Source organism: Pelmatolapia mariae, linkage group LG20 (assembly GCF_036321145.2).
Source record: "Pelmatolapia mariae isolate MD_Pm_ZW linkage group LG20, Pm_UMD_F_2, whole genome shotgun sequence".
Classification (NCBI taxonomy): Eukaryota; Metazoa; Chordata; class Actinopteri; order Cichliformes; family Cichlidae; genus Pelmatolapia; species Pelmatolapia mariae.
This window is the reverse complement of record NC_086244.1, coordinates 8,748,379-8,767,724: the sequence shown is the minus strand read 5'-3', so window position 1 is coordinate 8,767,724 and position 19,346 is coordinate 8,748,379. Positions and strand designations below refer to the sequence as shown.

At 40.9% G+C, this 19,346-nt stretch overlaps 1 protein-coding gene across 3 annotated transcripts in view; it reads right to left on the bottom strand.

Moving 5' to 3' along the window:
• Nucleotides 1–19,346, bottom strand: part of hspg2 (heparan sulfate proteoglycan 2) — a 93,551-nt gene that overhangs the window by 65,075 nt on the left and 9,130 nt on the right. The window lies entirely within an intron of this gene.

Here is a 19,346-nt window from a genome sequence, read left to right as displayed (position 1 = left end):
GAAAACAAAAGCTGGAATGGGAAATGGGGCATTGTGATCTGTTTACTTTAATCTTTTATTATCTCTTTTAACAGCATGCAAATAAAAGTTCACGACATCTAAGTTCTATTTTTTTTTTCAGTCCACAAGCTTAAATTCAAAACATGGCATTTATGGTTTTTCCTCGTGTAAATATTAATGCAACAGAAATTCACAGCTGACTCCAAATCCAATGACCAGCATACCTGCATAAGTACACAGGCACACACACAAATAAAACTTATTTCCGAAAGCCAGAAAAAGGAGCTGAAGTTAAGATCAGAATGACACTAATCTGTTAAAGTATCCTTTACACTCTGTTCTCCAGGCTAAAAATATATGCCACATACCACAACTAGTCCTTCAAAACTGACTCTGTACGCTGGAATCAGGAAACATTCAATCAATAAACCATCACGTGCCCTCTAGCACCTCTAACCAAAACCTTTCTTTTTGGTGTTTGGTAAGGGCTGGGTCAGGTGACCCTGAATCCTTCCTTAGTTATGCTGCGATAGGTCTAGGCTGCTGAGGGCTTCCCCTGATGCACATGAGTATTTTTTCTTGGCCATCTCCCGGTCGCAGCAGATGGCCACATCTCCCTGAGCTTGGTTACGCCGGAGGTTTGTTCCTGTTAAATGGGAGTTTTTCCTTTCGACTGTTGCCAAAGTGCTTGCTTATAGGGAGTCATCTGAATGTTGTCCTTTTTCTGTTTTATTGTAGGCTCTCTACCTTACAATGTAAGGTGCCTTGAGGCAACTATTGTTGTGATTTGGCTATATAAATAAAATGGAATTGAATTGAAACATCAAAAAGTCATAAAATGTCAGCTCAAAAAGGAAAAGTGGCTTTTGATCCTGTTTACCACAATTTGCCATGTTAGTGAGGCATGTTAGCATAAATGTATTGCTTCACGCTGTGCCTGTTCTCCTGCTGTATTGCTCATAATCTAAAGATTTATTAAATATGGAACTTGATAAAGTGTTAGTACATTCACCTCAAGGGAGATTTGAATACCCAGTCCATATCAGAATACATTCCACGTGACCTTTTCCTAAATTATTAAACTACAGACTACCAGCCTCAGGAAGTGCAAATTCTTTTGCAATATTCTCTATATTGCATGTAGCCAGAACAACGTCCTCCTGCAGGACACGTGACAGACACATCAGACACCTCACTGAGAAGACACAAAGCTTTTCCAGCCATTCCCATATCTGATCATCTTGATAAAGTTTACTATGGCAGCCTGACTGGAGCACAGTGTGGGTTTATTATCTCTGCTCTCAGCATCTCAGCATGCAGACTGCCCAGACGCTGGCTATAAGTTTAGATACGACTCTGGCAGGATGCCACCTCTGGCATTTTCAGTAGGCATGGCACGCCAGTTCCTATTTCCACCCAACTCTGTCATGGTAGTTTTCCCATTTGAATGGATCCAGCTAATAAATAACTAGATCTAACCCCCCTAAATCCTCTCTCCCCTGACTGAACACCCTTACAACAACAATCCCGGGCCATTTTCAAAAGCAAACTGCTGACTAACCAAATTCTTTTCAGTGATGCCGACCAGCCAACCATTGGTGTGATCATCTCCCGCTTCCCACTCCCTTGGGATGGTGTATGATCTAGACATGCTGGATGCCATTTGGGTGGAAAAAAAAAAACCCTGAACAAACTTACAGATGGCTGCATATTCACACCTGATCTAAAGCTAACATGCTGAGCAACACTTGTTTGAGAATGTCAGCCGACCTCATCTTAGACAGAGCTGAGAACTCCATGTGAATGCGCCCTCTCACTCCATTCTAGTTCAAAAGCTAATCTGACCTTTAGTCTGAGTCTTGAGGTCGAGACATGTCTGTGGTGTTAGAGTTATCTCTCCCTGGAGATAAAGCTCGTGACGGACTCTGTAATTCTTCAAACCCCACCCCACCCAGAGGACAAACACCTCAGAAGCTCTCCTGACTCTAGTACCTTGCTGTGTAAACACATTGCTCTATTAATTTGTTTCAATTTCCAATAAGACATGGTAATCAGGTTAGGCTTAAAAAAAAGTAGGCGTCGACATTAGCGCACAGGAAGTGGCCTAGATACACACAAAAACACACATGGACACCGTTCGCATATAATATTTACTTATAAATTACTTAAAAATATGCAGCATTGACCTTGCAAAACCAAATGGTAGTAGCTCTACAAAAGGGAATGATGGAATCCATGAATAATGAGTGGCAGGTGACATGGGACATAATACAGACCTTCAGCTGTTTAGCATGAACAACTGATGATGACGGCAATGAGTGAGAAGCAAAACGTTTTGGAAAACGATTGATCGCACTACACAAAAAGTGAGCCAAGAACCTTTCAAGACAGAAATACCGTCAGCTGTCGTTGAGTCTTGCAGCTGGAGGCCTGCTATCATCTCTGGTTCTCAACAAGTAATGCCTCCCTAATGCTAATATTTGCACTACAAGCCCTTTTATTCATCATTCAAGCATTTCATCACAATTTTTGTTTTTTTGCATTTTTAATCTATCATCATTCTGTGCTGATGAGTTTCACATTAACTTTCCCATATTAACCTCCTCGTCTGGCCTTTGATGAAAACTGATTGGCACTTAGTGGTACTGTGCTGCCTGCATGCCAAATTATAACAAGCGTGAAACTGGAAGGCAAAACAGCAGTGCAAACTGATTCTAATGCAGATAAGTAAAAAACTGAATATTCTCACAAACACTGGCATTTGGTACCACGTGCAAACAAACACGGTCAAATACAGCCTTGCATGAACAGACACACACTATCATACACCCACACGTCAGCATTCTCGTCCTGGTTACATCTCAGTGATATCCAAAGCCTGTCAGAGGAAGCGTGAGAAGATTTCTTCAGGGATTCAGTTCGCCCACTCTGTTAATAAACCCACTGATGCAGCTGTAGGACAATCTGTAGGAAATATCTTAAAGGCACAGCCAGTGTTTTACAGCAAAAAAAGAGAAAGAAATTGGATTTGCTCATGACAGACACGAGTCTCCCGCAAGTGATGCTCTCTCATTAAAATATTTATTGATAGCAGCTGACACTATTTGTTGATAGCGGCAGCACAGGTTTAGCATTTAAATCACCTCTTGAGCTCACACAACCTATCAGCCTTTGTTCCCATGAGAGCTTGGGATATGCAAAAACAGAAAAATGAAAGCTGGAAAAAGGCAGCATTGCTCATTCCAATCAATTGATCCAAACGCCAAGTTGTGACCTTTTATGCAAGCAGAAAACCTTCACAAGATGAATTCTCAGCCTACTTGACCCTCCATCTCCCTTTAACCACCACACCTTCTCTTCCTTTTACCCTCTCTAATATCTGCTTGGGCTTGAAGTAGCAGCATGTACTAAGCAGGAATGGAATGTAAACCGTAGAAAGCATCAAGTAGATGAAAGCTTGACACATACTTACTTCTTTTAGATAGGGTAGGTTGAAAAAAAGGGCCAACCAAGCACAACCAGGCACCAATGCAGGCTGAGTTGCAGAGTCGTTGAACTCCTTTTAGCTGACCCTATGTTATCTGAGGAATAGGTGTTGTGAACAAGCAGGCCTACGCTAGATCAGGTCTACTACAGCAGGTAAAAACATGTTGTATGTGCATACAAAGAAAACAACATGAAAAAAGCTACTGAGAGAATAAAAGAAAATACATGATTCTCATGCTACAGTTAAAAAAAAATTAAGATGCTAAATCTACTCATCTCAAAACATTGCTGTTTTCAGATATGAGGGAGGTTTTACAACATGCTTGGCTGAGTGTTGTGAAAGAGTGATGAAAGGAAAAGAGGAAAAGCGATAAGCCCAAGAGCACCGTTCCTTTGCACACCTTTGACTACAAATCTGTGTTACTAGGGCAGGATTTTTATGTTTGTATGATACAAATTTCTACATTTAACCTGTGTAGGAGTGGTCTGTGATTTGACAAACTACCAGTTCTGACAGTAAACCTCTGCTTGAGCCCCTACTGGATAAAGCACTTGCACAATGTGGCCCTTCTGCAATGCATTGGTATTTCTACATGGTTTAATCTAATGTGACTGGACAGGAAGGAAGTTTAAGGAGCCCTTTGACATTATTCACAGATTGGCTTTTTAAAGTGTTCAGAGACTAATGCTGTGGGTGGAACAAACACACCAGATTTTTTCAGAAGAGATGAATAGCAGTGAGAAGGAAGTGGCCCAGAATAGCACATGTCCACATTTCTGAACACATTTTTGGAGTGTCTGCTTGACCATCTTCTGCTTCAGTTATATTCTGGTATTTGGAGAATGATGCTGCAGGGTGCAATGCAATAAGAAGCATTGCATTGCAATGGAAAAGATACAATGCAAAATTGGGTTAGGTGTTTTGTTTTTTGTTTTTTAGCTTGAATGATTCATAGATTAGCATTAAGTGGCTAAATAAAAATCATCTCAAAATGGATTGGTACAAAGACTGGACTAAAAATGAAAATGAAAAAAAAAAAAGGAAAAACCTTCAGAAAACCTGGATAACTATTGCTCAAGACCAGTTAAGGCAGAGCTTCCCAAAGTGTGGGGCCTGCCTCCTGGGGGGGGGGCAGAGCCATTGCAGGGGGGGCGCGGTATGAAAAGGGAAAAAAAACCCAAACGCTTGGAGACTGCTAGCACGGGCACCCACACAAACGCAAAACATGAAATGAAGCATCGCTGAATATGTTTCCAAACCAACTTCATTCTAAGCCAAAGACTAGAAAATATGGTGAAGCATATCTGCCCTTAGGTCTCCCCTGCAGAATTGGTGTTCCCTTCGTTGGGAGCACGCATTGGGCTCTTCAAATCACGGACAAACAGTATCCCACATTCTTGATTTTTAGTTCACAAACACTTCTTGTAATGACTAACTACTCCTGACATTTTGGAGATGTTAGCTCTTTATACAGTAAAGTTACAGTGTGATACAAATAATATCAGGCTGATCCTGCCACGATTTGTTCCCTCTGTCTAAATCACGGACTAACAGTATCCCACAGTTGTTTATGTTTTTAAACCCATTTTGCACAGAGAGGCATTTTTTGAAAAATGTATTGATAGCAATGTTGAATATTATTACACAGGTAAAAAATACACGTAAAATAAACACACCGTGACGCCTCTGCCTTTCTAAATGGAGGGACAGTAACTGCGTGTGTGTATGTAAGCGTGTAAAAACCTGAAGATAGTCAGATTAACAGTAACAATATTTTGTCTCTATCTGCCATTCTGCAATTCATCTCATGTAAACAATAACGTGCGCACAGCGTGACGTGAAAAAAGGCACATACCCTTGACTACGCGTGACAAACTCTGTATTCCTCGTCCACACGTAAATGCAAAAAAAGGAGTTTTAAAAAAATCTCCATTTTTGGTGATTCGAAACGCCGTTTACGTGTGGACGAAACAGCTGCGTTTTCAAAAATACCCGTGTAGGTGTGGACGTAGCGCAAAAGAGTTAGTAGTTTATTTTCTTACTACCTGTAATTTATTGTAGCTTACTTGTATTTGCTTAATTGTTTACTAAATGTTTGAGGTGTGAAATAAACCGCAATGGAGCAAAATATGGGTGTGTGTGGTTGGAGGATGTGTTTGTGCGTGCGCGGGGGGCGAACATTTTTCTTGTAAAACAAAGGGGGGCCTAGCAAAAAAAGTTTGGGAACCACTGAGTTAAGGTATTAGTTATACCAGAGTTATGCTTTTTACATCCACTAGGGTCCGAGTGAGTAAATTTTAACAGCGATGTTAGCACAAGCAGCATAATATGTAAGAAAAATTATTAATCAATTGCTTCTGCAGCAGTCTGTTGTCATCCACAAGCATGTAAGATCCCAGCCTCAGTCTGTTGCTTTTATCTAATGTCCATCCCTTTATAGGAGGGCCAAACATTCCATGTGGCAAGCAAATATGGCCTCGGGCTAGCATTTGCCACACAGCCTCACACACACGCCTTTCCCTTTATACCAGCCCTCACTGTTTAGGGAGGCATGTCAAAATAAGCATCCAGCCTGTATAGACTTGTGTACATGGTGCAGCTAAACAGGATGAGAAAGGATGTCTGCACTGGAGGCAACTGGAAAAAGTGATGAGTTTTTCCTTTGTTGTTCCCATGGAATTAAAATAGAGGAGTCATCACTGAATACATGCTTACAAATATTACTTACTTTTACACCTTTCATACCTGTTATTTTGGTCTGCTCAAGTGCTTCAAATGTGACTGATGCTAACTGATTCCACTACATCGTTAGATGTTCAACATGGGTTAAAATGTTTTTCTTTTTGTGTGAATCTGAATTGGTTCAAAACAATATCACTCGCAAATTGGAGCGAGTCACGATAACATACTGTATTTCGGGCAAAAAGGTCAGCCTGGCGACACCATGACCAGACATGGAGCAGAGATTGCAAACCAGCCGTGAAACAAGATACCCCAGCCTAATGCTAAATGAAATCCTATCTCTAATGGTCTTTTTGTCAGTCTCAGTGACAGCAAGACTTGGAGCCTTGCTACTTTTACTCTTTATTTATGTTGTATTGTTGAGAGTTTAGAAGAAACATACAGCATAAGACTTTATATTAAATCATCAAAAAACTGCATAAACACTGATTTTTCTCAAATTTTCTTAGGTAGATGTTAGTGGTTTCAGAACCTATATTGCATTCCCAATGTGGGTGGGATAATATAGCATGACCACATTCCCCCCAAATAATCCTAGGCGTGAAAACCTAACTGACACCTAAAGAAACACAGTAATTTCAATTATCACCCCAGCAGGATGCTGCATTAACAGACCACCTAGAATGACAGCCACTCCTTTTTCAATGGTCAGTCCTGAGTAACCCCAACATTAATGAACAAAAGCTCAGCAGTCACCCCCCCTGCATTGGTATGGTGCAGGTATAAAGGAATGCATGCATACACTGCCTAACAGTTATCAGCCCACTAGTTTTGCCAGGAATTAAACTAATCTGTTTTAATAGGCCAGTGCGGTTAGTGAGAAAGCTGACTTTACTGGATTGGAGGTTTAGCTCCTTGTGCGCTTATTGTGAGAAAAATGTGCCAATGAATGTTTATATGCTCATGGGCAGAACACAAACAGTAGTAGAATACTTAAAAAGGCAAATGCAAAAACACCATCAAGTCCTTGAGTTACCTGAGATGCACGTCACAACATAAACACTGCAGCAGTGCATGGTCTGAAAATAGTGCATGTGTTTCCGGTAACATTTCTGAGAGTGTCCTACAGGGAGGAGGGGAAAAGAGGGGCCAGTTCCCCCAGACGACAGCTGACAGGCGAGGTGTTGAGACCTGTAGCAGCTCAGAGAGGAAGAGCAGCTCTAGCTTGGCCAGCCCTGGCCTGTTTATTTATAACAGAAAGAGCCCCTTTGAAAGCACTGCTGTGTCACTTAAGAAGTCTGCTTTTCTTCCCACTGGGGAACTAGGAGAGATCAGAGATCTGAGTTGCCTGAGCATCTAGATGACTCTGAAACACAGCAAAAGCTCAGGACAAATATCAAATTGAGCCTCAGTAGATATGCAATATAAAAACTATTGATATCCTTGTACAGTATTTACCTTACAATGTAGCCGATAGTTTTCAAAACAGCCATTCCACTATAATTAACTCAGGGGTGAGCGGTGGATATGGTAAATTTTAATGAAGTAAAGGAGCTAATCTAAGGGAAGGTAAGTGAAGAAAGTGATGCTGTGATATCGCAGGATGAAACAAAAATCTCAGCAGCACTGGACATAATGTGCCACTAACTGCAAACATTTCTGTCACCAACTTTCTCTGCCAATTTACTCTTTGACAGCTTTAAAGGTAATAAAAATAAGAATTACAGACATATTTCAATCGACTGCAACACTCTGGAGGACGGCGAAGAAGACTTGGACAGTTTGCAGTATTTTATTGATGAGTGTTTCGAGCGGATCATTATAGGGAAACCAAACAAGGCACGACGCAGCAGCAAACAGGCTCCGTCTACAAAAAGAAGTGGCCCACTAGATTCACCAGAGCCAGCTTTGCCACAGACCAGTGACATGGTGGACATTTTGTAGTCGATAGACAAAAAACTGTCCACCTTTGACTTTTTTTTTCCTTATCATTATTATTGTTGAATTTAGGTCACTGAAAGTCTTATTCCCTTTATCACCTTTCACATCTTTTCTCCTCTTCTGCACTCAGCATTATGTATATTCTGCCGTCAGTGCTGCAATTTACCACATAAACATACACAACAGTCACATACACAACTTTAGCAAACATTCAGCACTCCACTAGTTAGTTTAAACATGACTACCCTGAGGTTTGTCTCGTGGAATGTATGTGGAATCGGTTCCAGGGAAAAGAGGCTTAAAATTACTAACCGATTAAATGACTTACAGGCAGACATTGTCTTTCTACAGGAGACTCATATGTCCAAAACATCTTGTACACACACTCACTTCTCCACAGTTCCCTCACATGTTCTCAGCCTGTTACGACTTAAAACAAAGAGGCGTAGCCAAGTTAATTAGCAGAAAAATAAACTTCACTGTTAGCAACACTATTACAGATCTAGAAGGCAAAATTTATAATACTTAATTTATGTATTCAAAATATGGATCTGTGTATCACTAGTATATATGGTCCAGAATCAGCAAAGGCGAATATCTTGAATGTCTGAAACTGAAGTCCATCATACAGGAAATATTCAATCCCAGCCGACTGAATCTACAAACGCCAACTTGAGTAACAAAATTTTAAATATCTGTACCCCAAATGGTTATCAAAAATGTATAAGATATTGTTTAAAACTGACAAATCACTTTGGGTGGTTTTTGGGTGCCTGGGACACTGTTCTAGACAAATATCAGGGTGGCTGGCCTCTAGTGGGGTCGACTGACTGTTGCTTCTGGTCCTCTGGGACTCTCACTCTTTGGCCCTCTTTCTCTTGCTGGGATGGGCGTTTGGTTGTCGCCAAGATGAGGGGCATTATTGCGGCTTCCCACCCTCATACATTTGTGACAAAGACACAGGCATTTTAACACTCTCTGTTTCTCTCTCTTACTCACACTAGAAAAAGATTGTTGATTTATGTATCTGTGTGTTTTCTAATTTGTGTGTTTCCGGTGCTGTATGGGTTTTTTTTTCTTACAGGAGCAGCAGTTAGTGATAGATTGTACATATTTGTACTGTATCATTTTATTATATTTCCACATGACTATATATACCAAGCTTCACAGTAATTCTCATCACAGTTGTGGAGGAATTTCACTAGAAAAGAAAAAATGTCAACCTTAAAGTGGTGAACAAGGAAAAGTCACCCTCTTGAGGGTGAATGCCTGTACAAAATCCCCCAGAATATTTTTTTTAAGATATTTTAATTTAGAAGAAAGTGGCAAGCCAACAGGCTGGCATTACCAGCCCAAGAACCAAGGTGCTAACATGACTTAAAATATGTCTTTTTTAGACATAGATTATAATGAGTTGATTTAAAGGTTTGCTTTCTAGCTAGGCTTTAGAAAGGAAGTGCCTACACCTGTTTGATGGCTCTGGCTTGGTCTTGGCATGGTCTTAAGCACTGGCTTCCCTACACTGAATGCAGTAGAGTTGCCCTGCTCGCTTCCTCTCTTGCTCATTCTCACCTCAGGACCAACTAATCTGACACCACCTGTTGACTTGGCCACACTTACAATGTCCCACATAATCACAGGCCAAAGCTAGATCAGTCTGTCAGCTTGCCCAGTAAATTTTCTCCACAACACGGTGTATATCACCATTGTACCATGTAGGAAAGGCACTTCATGCAACCATTTCTACAACTGAAATTTAATCTTTAGAGCTGCAACACATCCACAGCTTCTCAGTGAGGTGCAGAAAGTAAACATCTGCATCATGACAATAACAGAAGGGAATGACCTCCAGGTGTCCGGGCCTTAGGGAATAGTTTCATGTCAGTAAAGCCACTTTCCACCAGTTCCCAAGGTCATGCTCTTTGGGATGGCAATCTCATAATTAACTGGGCTTTGCAGGGAACCATGGTGAAGTTTCTGGAATGAAAGGCAGTTGCAACATGTTAAGCATCTCATACTGTGAGTTTTGAACAGTCCTTGTTCAGAGACCCAAGATGCACTTTGAGCTCAGAACATCACAATAAAACCTGTCTTTGTTGGACACCATCTGCACATCAAAGTCCTGTTCCTATTCTTTTTTCCCCCCACAACAGTACTAACAGTACAGTTCTGTTAGCTTTGCCAAGGCCTATATTAGGTCTACTGAAGTGATGGGCTGTGAGAACAAAATATTCTTCCACAGCTGTTTATGCCATTAATATAAACATAATAGGGCTGAAGCATGAAAGAGAGCTGTGCTCCCCTCCAGATGTTCTGTGCTGCAGAGCAAACAAGACACTGCTGTCTGATGTTGACAAAAATCATCAAAGGGTGCAAAGAGAGGAGAAATTCAGAGGTTAACCTTGCCTTTCAAGAGCCCGCCCCTCCATTCTAACTTGGAAATTACCTGGCAGCTGTTTTGGCAAACCTTCGCTCCACGGAAAGACCAAAAGTGGGAGTAGACAAGGAGCATGGTAGGAAAATCTGATCTGGCCTTACTTGCCGAACAGCGCAAAATATCCATGAGCAACAAGAAAAGGTTAGCTTTCATCACAGCCCACACAAACACGCACAAAAGGGGTTCTCTAGTTGTTAAAATTATTATAAATAAATATTGATGTCAGTATCATGGTCTTGGTACCTACAGCCAGCAATTAAGAAGAAATTTGAAACATATTAACATTATGAACTATTAGTAATGGGCAATTTGCAATCGAGATCATCTGACACTTCAGCGACAGATGAACTCATCTTTGTCTTCAGGCATAAACATTATTCACTGTTACCGTAGTTACATTTTTTCTAATATTGCTTGGGGAGTACTCCTGCTGTCTGATTATGCATGAAATCCCTACTTCATTTGGTGTGCATGATGGGTGAGATGAAAGGTTTAATGTCTATATCAACATGCACTTGTGTGAAAACAGTGAAAAGGAAAACTTTAAATGTAAAGACCTGCTGTAAAATTAGCGGGATATTTAAGTAGGGCTGCACGATTTTGCATAAAATGAGAATCACGATTTTTTTGCTTAGAATTGAGATCACGATTCTCTCACGATTTTCTTTTCCAATATAAATATTTATTGCACTTATTAACTGCACATCAACTTCGTAACAGTTGAAACTGAACATAAAAACAATAAATAAACATAAAAACAATAAATGCCTCACATTTTGTGGTTGCCGCAAAATGTTGTACTGCTTGAAATTCCTCCTCCACCGTTGCTCGACACTGCGTGTATAGAGCAGGTAGTGCAACAATAGAAAAATAGTTGCGGGACGGCACTGTGTAGCGTTTGTCTAGGGTGTTGATCATTTTCCTAAATCCCTCGTTTTGCACAGTGTTGATATATCTTTGGTCAGGTGATAAGTAATAGCCTCCAATTTCTTTGTGCCTGCGGGAGTTCGACGGGTATGGGGAAGCGCTGTATAAGGTTCCCGTTATTGATGTTTGGGTGGTTGACCGGGACGGATTTTCTCCTGTCACTTTCTCGTCATCCCTGATGTGCTCTCCGTTGTTTTTCCCTGCCAATTTGAGCATCCCGGCACAGCTTCTGCATCAGTGGTATAAGGCTCCGCCCTTGTCATTTGTTGAGCAGGAAGAGTGAGCGCTTGTTTTCATGCAGATTACGTCCCGGATCAAAATGCGGTACAATCGTCGTCTTTTTTTTTTTCTTTTTTTTTGAAATCGTTGTCATTTGGAAATGAGATCGCACATAAGTATGAATCGAGATCGCGATTTTCTAACGATTAATCGTGCAGCCCTATATATAAGTAAAGGTGGCCCAACTGTGCCTAAGTTAAGGCTAAACTCTGTAGCAGATTAATTAATTAACTTTATTCACATGAAAAAAAAGCTGTGACTGAACATTAACTCAAGTAGACAGTCATCGCAAATACCTCTACTATATATTCTCTCAGCCATTTGCATACAGTATGTTTTGATAGAACAGTGCTATAAACCAGTACCACAGCACCAAAGCCATTTATGTTGTTGTCATTTCTGTTCCAAATGTCAGCATATTTTCCAAGTCATCTGCTCTTGTTTGTTTGGATCTGTTTCAAAACACCAGTGTGAAGAGCACACAGCTCTCGTCCATTGGGAGCTGTGGTAAAGGTTAAAAATTCAGTTTCACTAGTTTTTGAAAGAGCAGCTGCTCATGACTAACATCACCCTGACAAAAAAAAAAAATCTGTTTGTTAATTCAGCTAGTAATTCTCAAAGCTGGAAGTGTGTGCCTACATAAATCAATGAGCTATGTCAGCAAGAGTGAATGAAAAACGGTGAGGTAGGTGTTTAAATCTATGTCAAGGATCATCACTGAGTGAATTCCCATGAGCTGAGACGGGAGATCTATGCGGAAAACAGAAGTGGAATTCCAGGGGGGATAAAAATACCTCAGGAGCTGCGTAGCTGCAGGTGTTATTACACCCCCCTCCAAAAGCCCTGCAGGGCCTCTGGAGAACAGGGTGTAAGGGGCATCTTCCAGATCGCTGAGCTGTTTCTTGTTGTTTCCATCACTTTCATTAATGTTTTAGATGTTAACTGCATAAAAAATAACGATTAGAAGTGGAAAAAATTGCTAGTCACTGCATATTATGCAGAGCCAGCTATTACAGAAGTGTTCAGGATATTCAAGTTGTGCTTACTTTCCTGACTTTTTTTTGGCCAGCAACTTTAAAGAAGCTTTTGTGTAAGACTCTTGCTTATGTAAAACTTTACACATGTAGTTTCCAGATCGATCATCAGAGAGGTTGGGTACTACAGTAGGCAGTCTGCTGCAGCAGTTGGCAAGCCCCTTACACTCCCATCTGAGGTTAAACCTGGAAAGCAACCAATAAACACAGAAGAAAGCCATGTTTGAGAGAACCCTGTGAGAGGCAGAAGGCACAGCCAACTATTGCTCAGCATAGTGGCACACCCACATCTGCATAGCACATGAAAATTAACTGAAGATCTCTTTAAATTGGTAAGCTTCTGACAGTGATTCAGTTAGAAGGCAAGAGACAGCAGCTCTGGTTCACTTTCCTTTTTTTCCTCCACATAGAACAAAGTGATTTAGGTTTTTTGTTTGTTTTGACAGTGTGGAAAATTACCAAAAATAGGCATGAATGCTTTAAGGCAAATCCACCCACAGCTTGCCTAGCAGAGATGTGGCCCTTAAGTTTCAGTCTAACAAGGGACTTTCCCACAGGTTGTCTTCTTTGTCTGATGAAGGAAGTCATTTATTTCCCACAACCCAAGGATAGAGGGAAATCTTAATCTTCACTTCTTTAACCACAGCCTAAAGCAGAGAAATGCGAACATTCCTAAAGCCAGTTATTCCAATTGGCCTGAGAAAGGGAATCAGCTACCCACTACCCACAGCATAAAATGCCTTCAGCCTGACTGGCCTTCACTATTGTCAATCACAGTTTTATTCTCTGGATTCAAATTCCCTCTGTCACTCCTTGACAAAGGATCAAGGGGCAGGGCACTTGCCAAAAAACAGCTTATCTCCTGAAGGATGGTTCAAGAAGAAGGATCAGGGGAATCCCAGAGACCCCTTAGATTTGTCCAGGTGTAAAGAGCTTCTGTTTTGGCTGGAAAGAAAGATCCAACCATATACGTAGGATTAGTTTACTTGGCTTGCTCTGGTTAAACACTTGTGATGGTCTTATGTCTCCTTTTTGTAGTATTTTATTATCTTTTTGAAGTCTTCTAGATCTTTAAAAGCCCATAAACATGTTTTCAAATTCTATTCTGATTTGAGAGTTCCCTTGTTAATGGTGTGAATTAACTGAGTAAAAAGCTACTGGCTCAAACTAACTAAAAGTTGAGCACTTTCAAAAGAAGTTCCTTATAGTGTTTCAGTGCGTCCAGCTTTAGCAACAAGTATGGAAATCCATGCCAGCTCAAACCTTAGTAAGTCTCAGTGCAGACTTTGGATAAGCAAACAGAGAGTGCAGGATGAAGATATGGTTATGAATGAAGGCTGGGGAAAAGCTGTTGGACAGGAGATAAACAGTAGTCCATTCATTACTTTTGTCCAAGGTCAACAAGGGCCTCAACTAGAGCCTCTTGAGATCTTGTTGAGTTTTCTTGCAACATTTGCATTCACAAAAACAAAAGTTATACATATTCTTCATTTTATCCATTGCTTTTATGGTTTTACATTGGTGGCAATATAAAGTAATTATTACTGTATTCTGTTATTGCCTTTAATGTTTTTTCCTATCTCAGACTACTTATCCTATTTAACCTCAGGTAAAACCTTTCAGCATGAGTCATGCTTAAAAGCTGTGACATTCTGTATTTTGTTACTGACTGTATCAGCAATAAAAGCTTCAGTATATTAATGCACCTAGACTGGGAATGTTCCTGTCTAGACTTTTTCCCTGGAGTGATCAGTCACCCGTCCATCACGCAAAAACGAAAAAGCAGGTACTGATGTGGGCTGAGCTGTCATGATACACAAACTGATAAATACAAGTAAATGAGTCCCTCTGAAACACAAACAAATTAATAAAATTAGTCACTAAATGTCAAAATCTCAAACACATCTGCCAAACCAAATGCACAGAGATCAGAAAAAAGTAAACAAGTAAAAACATATAATTGTAAAGATACTGAGTGTGATAAAGTCTTACTGCTATCCCATTTTCCCTGATGAACTTAGAGGAAGGAATTCCCCCAGAAAGAACCACGCCTGCTGGATCTTACGCTTAGAGACCCAGATAAAATCCCTGAGCTAAATTAAACACTTCCTTTACTTCACCTACCCTTCCTCCACAAGATAGATCCAAAAATAAAGTGCCTGCGTGTTCGCAGCAGGACAATATCTAAATGCAGCAGTAACTACAGTGTAAACAGACAAAAACAGCAACAGCAAGTTCGTACAGTGTGCTGGAAAATTTTGCACGTCACTTTCACCGGGAGCAGCAAATATCCCCATAGTATAAAAACATAAACAGTCTGTGTGTTCAGTTTAAACAGTGATGTTAAGGTAAAACCCACAGATCACCAATATCACCAATGGTGGTTGCTAAAAAATGTAACATTAGGCAATATCAGTTTTAATACCACTGCACTGACCAGTCGTTCACTTACGGTGATATCGCAAATCAGTGCAAATTTTATGCTGATGTTAGCTATAAGTTATATTTGTATCTTTTTAACTCTTTCACTCAGAACAAATTACATTAGTCAGCAAAACAGCAAAAAACTTAGTCAGCTATGAAGACAGACTATTCATTGCATATTGCTAATGTGCAACATGGAATGTTGAGTAATAATGAGTAATAATTCCATTTTTGATTCACTAAGTCAGGGGTGTCGAACTCCAGGTCTCGAGGGCCGGTGTCCTGCAGGTTTTAGATCTCACCCTGGGTCAACACACCTGATAATTAATCAAATGATTAATTATTTTACCAGGCCTCTGGAGAACTTCAAGAGGAGATGTTGAGGAGATAATTTAGCCATTTAAATCAGCTGGACACATCTAAAACCTGCAGGACAAACAAGCAGCAAACGTATGTTTCTACATTAGTGACAAAATATTAAGTAATACTTTTGTGCTCTTCATGTATTATTAACTAGGACTAAAATATAACAACACCCCGCTTTCCCACAACAACTCATTGTTCACTGTGCATGGAGGAATATATCAAATGGGCTACAATCCTAATGATGGCCATCTGGATCCATTTACCTTTCACAACACCTGTACCTGTTTGTGATTTTTCTCCATCTCAGAGCGTGATGTTTTAAATCAGTGCTGCAGAAGGTTTACATATAAATCAAAGACTTAAAGATGTTTTTGGCCATCTTCCAACCAGACAACAAACCTGAAGGCCAACATGTGACAACCGTAAACAAAGTCTGGGAGTATCTACTTTTTAATGGTTGATGGATGAATTTCACCAGTCCTCATAAATCAACAACAGGCCCTAATTTGACTGCATGCTCGCACCTACAAAGACATCTGTTTGCCAGGACTTTAAGCAATAATACAAGAAAGCAGAAGGTCTAACCTGCCCATTCATTGGAAGCAGATGTGAGGGATCTATTTCCTACTATAATAAAAGGTAATTATAGGCAAGGGGCCCTGTGTGTTCTTATGAAAACACAGGGAGCAGTGGTGGTTAATCAGCAAAGTGAACCCGTCAGGTATATGAGAGAAGCCAGTGAAACTAACTGCAGCCTGTTCTGTGTGTGACTCATCACTGTCATAATGGACAGGTCAGCACAAGCCAGCTGACCTTTCAAGGGAGAAAAAAAAAGAGCAGAATAAGGATCATTTAAGACCCAGCTTTCACCGGGGTGATTACATCACGCCCTGTGACCTTTGTGACAGTTTACAATAAAGCTATACTTCTTCATAAAACGAGCAACAACACAATCTTTGCATGAATAAGAATCTAATAATACAAATATTTCTTTTGCTTGCATTTTTAAAGTAGTCACATCACTCTTTCATCTGCTTAATTCCTACCCAGGAGGCAGAACAACAGCAAGATGGGCAATAACCGACAATGCCTGCTATCCTTGAGAAAATAAAAAAAAGTATATAATCATATTTATAATAAATTTGTTGCTCCTCATAGTTGAGACATGAAACACATGAGCCAAGTCTTTCTTTTTTTTTTTGCACAAATGCATGAGTTCACAACTCTTTCATCTATCTTTCATCTAGCTTTTTTATAGATGTAACTGTTGAAAAGGAAAAGGGTGGAGTGCCCAATCCGGGTCAGGGACGAGTTCTTGCCCCAAGTGGAAGAGTTTAAGTCTTGTTCACGAGTGACGGAAGAAGGGAGCGGGAGATCGACAGACGGATTGGTGCTGCGGCTGCAGTGATGTCTGTTGTGGTGAAGAGAGAGCTGAGTGTAAAAGCGAAACTCTCAATTTAGCAGTCGATCGATGTCCCTACCCTCACCTATGGTCACGAGCTGTGGGTAGTAACCGAAAGAACGAGATTGCGGATACAAGCGGTGGAAATTGGCTTCCTCTGAAGGGTGGCTGGTCTCTCCCTTAGAGATAGGGTGAGAAGTTCGGCCATCTGAGAGGGGCTCAGAGTAGAGCCACTGCTCCTCCACATCAAAAGGAGCCAGAGGTGGTTCGAGCATCTGACAAGGATGCCTCGTAGTGCCTCCTGGGTGAGGTGCTCCGGGCATGCCCCACTGGGAGTAGGGCCTCAGGGCAGACCCAGGACATGCTGGCGAGATTATATCTCTTGGTTGGCCTGGGAGCGCCTTGGTGTCCCCCTGGACAAACTGGATGAGGTGGCTTGGGAGAGGGAGGTCTGGGCTTCTCTGCTGCTGTCCCCGCGACCCGGCCCCGGATAAGTGGAAGAAGATGGATGGATGGTAACTGATGATTCCTGATTCCTGATACTGCAATTAACCCTCTCAGGGCAGGCGTTGCAGATTTGCAACAGTTAAAAACTAACAACCTGATTACCCCACATACATATTTTATGAGTTTTTTTTACTCAGAAGTACCTCTGCAGGACTTGGTTGTGCATTAGCAACAAAAAACTTAATGTGAGCCTGAGAGGGTTGAAAGTATTCACACAGATCAAAATACCAACCCAGATGGATGTCACTTGCGTCTAAAAAGACTTTGGATGTAAATGACTATTTTTTCTGGTCCTTTTTAAAATGTCCTAGAGACTGAGCATGGCTAATGCCTGACATGGCATTTTTCAGTGGTAAAATCTATGATTCATGCAGCGCATTTAAAGTGCCGAGCAGGTTGAAACATTAGTACCGATGCTTTGTGCTAGCATAAGTACTGTGCAATGAAATATGCAACTTTTTTGTTTCTTTTCATTTTTTGTAACGTTACTGGATCATTGACCTGACAGTCAGACAGAAGAGTTCTACATCAGGACATTTATAATGGTTAAATGACAATTGCTATGTAGATTTAATCTATAGATCATCTGGGTATGAGATATTACAAGAATATTACAACGGGTGCAACAACAATGCTGACCCACTGCACCCAGAGGGGATTGGGCACCTAATCCTCGCCTGCCTGGTCAGTTCATTCCAGTAAACAAATAGGAACGAAATAACAACTCCACTCTCGTTCTACTGTTATCACTCTCAAATTTTGTTTTCCATTATCCCTGCACTGGGAAAGCACAGTTGAATCAACAGACTGAGGTTAACCATGTGCCCGCAGGCAAGTCTGTGCCAGAAAATCTGACTGCAGTCTGGTGTTTGGGCCAAATCTTATTCCCTGTGAGCCCCCATCTCCACCCCTTCTACCCATGACAGGGTCATAACAGAGCCTCAGCAGGTGGAGCCTGAAGGGAAAGACAGAGGCTCTTCATCATGACACAGTTTAAAGAACATCCTCAATGTGTTCACAGTCCACATAAATCACTCAAGCCCTTAGTTCAGGGGAAGAACCATTTAATTACCCCCCTTAAAGGAATAATTGCCTGACTTGGCTTGAGATGCTGCCTGCATGGCGAAGAACAAAAAAGTGAGGCCTTTACCATATCTGATGTTTATAGAAAGAACATCAAGGGCAACTGAGATTTTTAATTTAGATTAAAAAAATCCAATACGTTTACCTCTTGGGTTCATGAAAAGAGATCAAGAAAAATATCTAAAATTGACCTATAAGTGTAAAATCAAATTATGTGCACAGATTTTTTTTTTAAGTGACACTCAACAGCTGCCCTTCCTGCACCTCAGTCTTTATTGGTGTGGTATTGCAAAGGCACAGTCGGTGGTCACCAGCTACTTGCTGTGAATTGTGGTCTTAACTGAACATGGGCTGACTCATTCATCCACTATGTCAGAAATTAACAGTGGGCTGGGTTTTTAAATGTGTTTTTTCTGTATATCCTCTGACTATGCCATCTCTGACTGAGAGGCTGTAACAGTCCGGAGTAAATAAACAAACTTTTTAAGCTGACTATTTATTTAGATGAGCTCTCCTTCCACGGACTCAACAGATGGTTTGGGTGGAGAGAAGATTATATACAACCACTTTGGCTTAAAACCACAAACATTTCCTTGCCCTACCAACTGTGTTACAAGGCCAACCTCCAGTTTGAATAGGCCTGCCAGGTACACACTGTCGAGCCTCAGGGCACATGATAGATGCTTAGCTACTTTAGTCAGCATGGTTGTTAAGAAGCCTTTCTCATATTTGGGCGTGTGTGTCAGGGCGGTGCGGGGGTTAGTTGGCAATACACCA